Source organism: Haliotis cracherodii, unplaced genomic scaffold (genome assembly GCF_022045235.1).
Source record: "Haliotis cracherodii isolate W230 unplaced genomic scaffold, xgHalCrac1.p SCAF_6, whole genome shotgun sequence".
Classification (NCBI taxonomy): domain Eukaryota; kingdom Metazoa; phylum Mollusca; class Gastropoda; order Lepetellida; family Haliotidae; genus Haliotis; species Haliotis cracherodii.
Window position 1 is genome coordinate 1,979,090 of NW_027266319.1, and position 8,343 is coordinate 1,987,432.

Genomic DNA, 8,343 nt, shown 5'->3' on the forward strand with positions numbered 1-8,343 from the left:
GACCGTTTATTTTCACAAATGTACATTCGCTGGTATTCCCCAACAATAAAGTTGCATCCCAAGGAGTAAAACAGTTTCTGACTGTCTACACCTGAATTGATTCTCCAACAGTTCAGTAATCACGCCATGTTTTTGCTCCCGACTTCAAACTAAATTATCACCACCTGTGTTACGTGCAAGTCGGCTGGTCACGGAATTATACCAATCGCACCTCAACGTGTTCGAGGGTTAACAAATGTGATCAACATCAAAGGCCTGCACGAAACACCCCAATCCCAACCCCATCCCTTCCCCCCAAAGGCGCAGAGATTCACCGTACAGAGTTGCGTCCCTTGGGCACGCCGGAAACCTATGATTGTGGGTTCGAATCCCGGTTCGCCCCAATTAAGTTTCCAGGTTTGTCAGCACCATACCCGTGCTCGTGGGTTTCACCGAAGAGGTAAACGTCTGAGACCTGCATCACTTCGGACTCACTCATCTCGCTGACGCACTCACTCACTCACTCACTCACTCTGGGTATAAACGCTCGGTTTCTTGCACCGATTTAAAGAATACACAGAAGGATTAACAGCAAAATGAATTTTAATCTTTTATGGATATTTCAAGCAACAACTGAAATTTACATCCAAGCATCGAATTGTTACGTATATTCATTTTTTTATATTTTGCAATTGGTTATTATTCGGTGATAAAGATTTCCCCACTTGACGATGTACATGGTTGAAATTACTCTAAGATTCTTTTAATTTCAATAGAACATTCTATGTGCTTTTGTAGCTGTTTTAACAAGGAATACAACTCGATCCGTGTGTTGCAGGTGGTCAGAAGAATGTGAAGCAGGTCAGCCTCCCAACAAAGGATGAACTGCTCCTTTATCTTGTCGCCAACTGAAACAAGAGATAGTATAACCTAAATGTATAACCTGAATGTATAACCTAAATGTTTAACCTGAACGTATAACCTGAATGTATAACCTAAAGGTATAACCAGAATGTATAACCTAAATGTTTAACCTGAACGTATAACCTGAATGTATAACCTAAATGTATAACCTGAATGTATAACCTAAATGTTTAACCTGAACGTATAACCTGAATGTATAACCTAAATGTATAACCTGACTGTATAACCTAAATGTTTAACCTGAATGTATAACCTGAATGTATAAATTGAAAGAACTGTTTTTAAATTTCATTATGTCAATTTAACCATCATTCATTCATGCAACAGTTTGTAAATGTAATCTGTCGTTGAGCAATGTTTTGTAATAATTAGTTGGTTACATGAAGACTGGGGAAAGAAACGAAATATAAATTTATGCGAAAAAATATAATAGATTTTCAAAGATATGTTTAAGGTAACCATTAGCAGTTGTGCTTTATGCGATTTCTTATTTTTATTTTTGAAAGTTTATGTATCAAATTATATTCTAGAAAATAAAACCACGAATAGTAGAAGTATTCTATAAGTGCTTACTGAGCCCAAGTACTCATCAATTTAAAAAAATAAATATGATATCGGCAACTTTACTTATTTCAATGAAAAAACAAACATATGAAATCAACTTGGAGATATAGTTTCATTTGCTCCTTAGTTTAAATCAACACTCGTCTATACAAGTAGTACGGTAAACATCAGAGTTTTCTACTTAATTGACTTGTGTTGGTTTATCTGATATCAAAAGACACTCGGCTGAGATTCTCTATATTATACTCCTTGGCTCCAAACAAAGAAAGGGAGTCTTGCCACAAATCAACTTCTAAGCTTTTCCGATAAAGACAAGAAGCAAATATATATACCTCAGATTTTACAGATGGATGAAGCAGCGTTATTCAGGCCTCGGAGGCTGCTGTGGCACTCTCCTTCACGGAGGATTATCCGCTTCCCGGAATATTTGACCTCACTGTAAAGCGCCCAACTAAATAGGAAACATTAAATATAACCAGAAACAACGTTAACTGTGTATTTCCAAATTTTATTTTCACACATGCTTTATATTTAATATGCTTTTGTATGAAAACCTCTTTTTTTTCATCACAAACTGTCTTCCACAGGTGTACCCGGATATTGTTTGGTGAGACCAAGCGCTATCTCATGTTCGGCTATTTCCGTCAAGCCCGGAAATGGTTATGCCGGCGCCTTCTGTTGGCAGATTGAACCAAGCGATGAAATGAAATTGCGTCACATTGTTTTGTAATGTGACATCATCGGTTACCATCGGTGACGTCACTAACCTCTCAACCACTGAAGTTGGTTTGCCGAACCTTGACACTCAAGACACTGGTTATTACTATTTGCAAACTGCGAAAAAGCTGGAAGATTGATTCGGGATGATAAGTAGAATCTCAACTTCGAGTATTTATCAACACTCGTCGAGAAAAGTTTAAAAAATCACCAGCAAGGCTCAGATTTAAACTTTATCAACTCTTGATGATATACAGAGAATCTCACCCGAGTTTTGATATATTTGATATCAAAAGACACGAGGGTGAAATTGTATTGATCATCCAACATCATTCTTCTAACTTTTTCAGTTTGTAGACAGTACTTATTACTTGCCCGTGAAAAGATCACCCGTTTAATAAACATACAGCTGTATTACACATTGTGTAATACCAAAACGCGTGCTAATGTACTCTCGGAACACGTTTTACGAACAAATATTGAAAGCTCTCAACATCCCTTGGCTTATTCAACGACATTGTGTGTGGAGATGATAGATCACTGGGAGGAGCTTATGCACACACGATGACCCCAGCAACCTTGTTGCTAGGTTGACGTCACATGGCATTGTTTCGCCGAAGGATCTTGCAACAAAATTCCACAAATTACGTCATCGGGTATTGTGACGTGATTGTAAACTTTGAGGTGCAAGGCCCCGTTCCACAAGGCGATCGTGCGGTAGCGCGACGGCAGTCGTTGGTCTAAGTTAAAGTATATGAGTTGCGATAACCTTAACGCTACGATATGTTTGTGGAACGGACGCCTGAATTCTAAAGGTGGACCGTTGGGTGGTATTAAATTCATACGTTTCAACTTTTGACGTATTTGAAGTATTACTGTGTTAAACTCAGTTGGATTATGCCGTGGATTGTGTATGTGTCAGCCTATTCACACTCAACAGTATAATTCTAAAAACGTTATAAATGGCCAGTAATAAATAAAATACTAAACTCGCTCCCGTGTAAAACCAATTTTATGAGACTCGTGAATAGTTATGGTATCTGACTCGCTTTCGCTCGTCAGATACCACAACCATTCACTCGTTTCATAAAATTGGTATTACACGGGAGCTCGTTTAGTATTCTATATTTAGCAGTGACTAAGTGTAAAAAGTACTGCTTACAGCTTCTATAGCAGAGCCATTAGTGATGTCATATGATTGTGACGTCATGGTAACAATGACGTCACAATGGTCTGCAAAGCATTGTGATGCAATTTCATTGCAGCGATATCTACAGTGTAGATACCGCTTGATCTCACCCAAGCGATATCTCAAGTTTTGGATGATAAATAACGAAATAAGTTTTCCAATGAGTGGAAGAGAGATTTGTGTCGTTTGATTGTGACGTCATGGTAACCGATGATATGCATGGCTATCACTGATCCCACCAAGGGATATCCCTTGTGGACGCCAGTTTGGGATTATACATGGCTTCACAGGTTGATGAACCTTCTGTGCACTCAATAAAACATGTAATCAGAGTAACCAGTAACTGCTGGATTAATATGCAAATTAAACTCCAATAAACTAATGATCTGCAAAAAAACCAAGGTGTGAGTCTTCCTCTAAACAGAACATAAAAAGCTAAAAAGGAAAATAAAGAACACCGTTGAGTGCATATTAACTTACTCTCCCTCATGGACAATGGCGGAGGATACGGAATTGTCGAACGATTCCAACTTTTCGAGGTCCCGGCTGACTGTCAAACATTTACCCTTGAAGTCTTCCTTCTCGTAGAGGGTCACCTTGGCAGGGTTGCACCAGTTTGACTGCAAAATGATCTTGGATAATACGCAATGTGTAACGTTTCCACGCATACGTCGACGTAGAGCTGTTCTATAGTGAGATATTAGGCGACTTTGGTATAATAATTACAATTAATATAAAAATACGTGGGTATATAGCAATATTCCAACACCACGGTTTGGTACATCAGAGATGGAATTCACATGTTGAGAATCGAACACCGGCCATCGATGTGATGCGCGAACGTTTTAACCACTAGGCCACCCCACCGCCTTTAAGAACTTTTAACCTCTACATTTTCCTGTGATTATAGAAAATGCATGCGTTAAATATTAATGGCGATGTTTCAAAGCACAAAATATACGAATCTAACAGATGTTAAATTACACAACCTGTTTGCCAAAAGTTTGGAAAATAAAACTCCTAAACCAAAATATAACAGGAACTAGAGAACAATCACAAGAAAACTCCACTAGGTGTAATAAGTTGAATGAATGATATTTTATGGACAAACTATTTAAAATATGTTACTCGTTTGTTGTTTAAGGTCGCACGAAACAATATTCCAGTCACGGAAACAGCGGTCTGTATGTAATCGATTCTGGACCAGATATTACATTGATTGACATAAGCGTCGATCTACGTAATTGCGATACAATGACATGCATTCATTAACCAAGTCACCGAACATGACCACCAAATCCCGTTAGTCGCCTCGTACAAGAAAGGGCTGCCGAAGATCAGTTCTAACGGGGATCTTCATTGGGGTTTTATGTGCTATTTAATAACTTATTCACATACCATTGTTCCTGCTTTTGTTAGGGCTTTCGAATCTGAAATAGATATGTAATAATCAAACAGGGTTACAAAATGATGTGAACAGTCGTTGCAACTGATATTGGGATATATCTTTCTTATCTGAGTGTGTGGGTGAGTGAGTTTAACGTCGCTTTTAACAGTATTCAAGTTATATCGCAGTGTGTCAGCTTAATGTGGGAGGAAAGCCCGAAGTGATACAGGTCTCAGACGTTTACAACTTCGGTGAAACCCACGAGCACGGGTATTGTGCTGACAAACCTAGAAACGTAATCGTAGTGAACTGGGATTCGTTCCCACAGTCATAGGTTTCTGGCTTGCCCAAGGGACGCAACTCTGCACAGCGACCCCTGTCTTATCTGAACATATTCAACACGGACCGTAGTGCATTACTGTAAATGTACGTAAAATAAATAAATTAAAATTGTAAATTATAAAATGTGTTCGCGAGACAAGATGTACGTGGTTACCATATATTACTTGGGGAGGGTTCTGTCACTCTTATTACTTATATTTATGCTCAGAAAGCTGTACAATACATATAGAGCAGTGACTTGGCCAGTAAGAATTAACTTCCAAATGTTGAACGTTTATGGGGGCAACGTAAACACCAGCATGCACTCAGTGTTTACCTGCGCTGAATTTCTTAGAAGTAGGCGTTCATGAATCCTTGTGTTAAAGTAAAAGTGTGTGTGGAACACGAGCATTTATACAGGAGTGTGTATGATACAACGGGTGCGAGTCATCTTTTCTTGAATCTGCAGAAAGTGGTCAAATCTATGGAATACTGAAAGGGACATTGGCCAAAATCGCGTGTTTTCGCAATCTCGCTTGTTTCCAAGGGTCAAGATCGCGAGAATGTCCCATAATATATAATATATATAAAACACAAGGAAAGGATAGTGACCCTCAGTTTGGGAATTGTTATATTCACTACAAGTTCATACCACGTAAGCCAGAGTGGTTTTGATAACTATTGCACTGCGCCATATTGCTTTATTGGTTTTGGGGTTTGAGAAAGTTGCATGGGGATGAATATCATATTTGACTTTTATATTACATATGTATCTAAACTCAAATGTGTCATGTTCTCAGTCCTGGTTCTGAAGGTACCACATGCAAATTACAATTTGTTTCATCTTCTGTGTTACACATGTGCTTCACGATGGTACAAGTACTTGCATCAATAGGTAGGTTTGATACAAAATGTCTTCGCGCCATGTTGATCCTCTGGACGAAAGTTGTAAACATTTAATCAAACTTTGCAAAATCTTTGAGCATGAATAAAATAATGATTTCTTTATACCACAATACTCCTGTTGGTATTTCGATCCTTCGAGTGTCACACACTACAGACATATCGCAAGATAGACACGCCACTATGTAAGACAGTCATAGAAAGCCGCCATTTTTAGATTTTACGTAAATAAGCCCACAATATACACAATACTGCAGCGAATAAACACAAAGTACATCACCAAGGACAAATCCACATACTCGTAACACACACATCTAAGACCACTATAATGAATGAGTGAGTGAATGAGTTCGGATTAACGCCGGTTTGAACATTGTTTGAGCTATGTCAAGGCGTAAGAGCTAGATTTGGGGGGAAAGCTCGGGTCTTTGATGTGTGCCACTTCGTTTTAACTCACAAGCAAGGATGCTGAGAGCCATAAAACACAACGAGGGCGAATCTGGGATTCGAAGCCCCAATCATCGGTTTCTGGCGCACCAAAGGGACGCAACTCTTGCACAGAGAATTGCGTCGACTGAGACTTAGCCACCCATGCCTCTACGACCATCGGTAAAAGTCAGCATAATAGAAAGGATAAGAGAAAGGGTTATCATTACCTGGTGTGGGTGATCAGTCTGCTGTGGGTCAGGGATGGGGTAGCGAACCTGAGTGTTCGGAGTCATTTATAGTAGCAGAGATCCGCGAACGCCTACTCGTCTTTAAAATTTCAAGTGTTGTCCTACATTGGCTTGAAACGAATATCCAATCATAAATTTGTGGGTTAACATAACAACAGGCCATTGAGTCCGATACGGACGTGACTGGGAAGGAACTCATATATCGCCATATCACCTACAGACATATGTGTCATTCCAACGAAGAAAAGTTCAGAGAAATATATAACAGTAAAATTTGGAAATCAAACTAATCAAGTCGGGCATACTGTATTTCTATAATCCGGTTTATTCTAATAAGGGGGCACGGGTGGCCCAGTCGTCTAAGGCGCCGCGATTCGCTGTGCAGAGTTGCGTCCCTTGGGCAAGCCAGAAACCTATGATTGTGGGTTCGAATCCCGGTTCGCCCCGATTACGTTTCTAGGTTTGTCAGCACCATACCCCGGCTCGTGGGTTTCACCGAAGTGGTAAACGTCCGAGACCTGCATCACTTCAGGCTTTCCTCCCACATTAAGCTGACACGCCGTGATATAACTGGAATAATGTTAAAAGCGGCGTTAAACTCACTCACTCACTCACTCAGATAAGAAAGATATATCCCAATATCAGTTGCAACGACTGTTCACATCACCAACTCACTCATTCATTCACACACTCATTCTAATAATGTTAAATATCAACGCCAGTTCGGGTTTTGAAAGAGCCACACAACAAATTTATGAATTATTCGACTCGTACAACGAAATCTGTATGTCCATTAATAACTTTGTGTTGGGTATTTTCTGACATCATTTCATAGCTGTGTTTGTGAGCTAGTCCAAATCTGAAGTTCGAAAAACGGAGTATTCAATGTAAAATTTGGCACATTAATGCCAAACATTCCCAAACACATCTGTTGTAGTGTGCTCGATTATCCAGGTACTATGTATCTCTATTTCATTATGATATACATATGATACACTGGGTAACCGAGGGTGCTGTTATGATTAAAGACTGGTGTTCTGCATGGTTATATACTTGGCCCATTTCTATTTATGTTATTGGTGCAGCAAATGCTTAGCATTGGTATCGCACACAACAGATCACCCAACAGGTGTATTGACATCATATGCTAATGTAGACATGTCGGGGGCGAGTGTAAATCATCTCTCGAAGTGAAAATAAATTGTCAATGCAAGAGAATAATCAGCCTAGATTTTCTACCGAAACAGGTTCCACTTGGCGTAAAGGGAAAATAGTTGTGTAAATAATATGAATGGATCACTGAAAACGAGTGACACCGGGTATTCGCGAAAAGGGTAAGCATGTCCTCCCCTCCCGGTAGCACCCGCCATTAATACTCTGTCTGTCTGTCTGTCACTCACTCACTCACTCACAGTCGAACACACACACACGCACACACAAACAAGCAAACAAATAGACAAACACACATGGTTCCTAACACATAGTGTTTCACTGGGTACACTACACTATGATGCCGTTTCTATTACACATAAAACCTCAACGCCAGAGAATAACCAATCTGTATTATATACCGAAACAGATGCCTTCGGGCGTCAAAGGCATTAACTCACTATAGATGTATCGCATTTTCTATGCAATTCTGTACAGATTTTGCTTTTTCAAAATCGTGTTATAATTCATAT

General features: G+C 39.5%; 1 long non-coding RNA gene across 1 annotated transcript; it reads right to left on the bottom strand.

The window, feature by feature from the left end:
- Nucleotides 1–564: 564 nt before the first annotated feature.
- On the bottom strand, nucleotides 565–6,725 carry LOC139445945 (uncharacterized). The gene is made up of 5 exons (XR_011651898.1): nucleotides 6,641–6,725; nucleotides 4,772–4,803; nucleotides 3,854–3,993; nucleotides 1,800–1,918; nucleotides 565–887 (listed from the first exon to the last, which is right to left on the bottom strand). It is a non-coding gene; the product is annotated as an uncharacterized lncRNA (long non-coding RNA).
- Nucleotides 6,726–8,343: the final 1,618 nt, after the last annotated feature.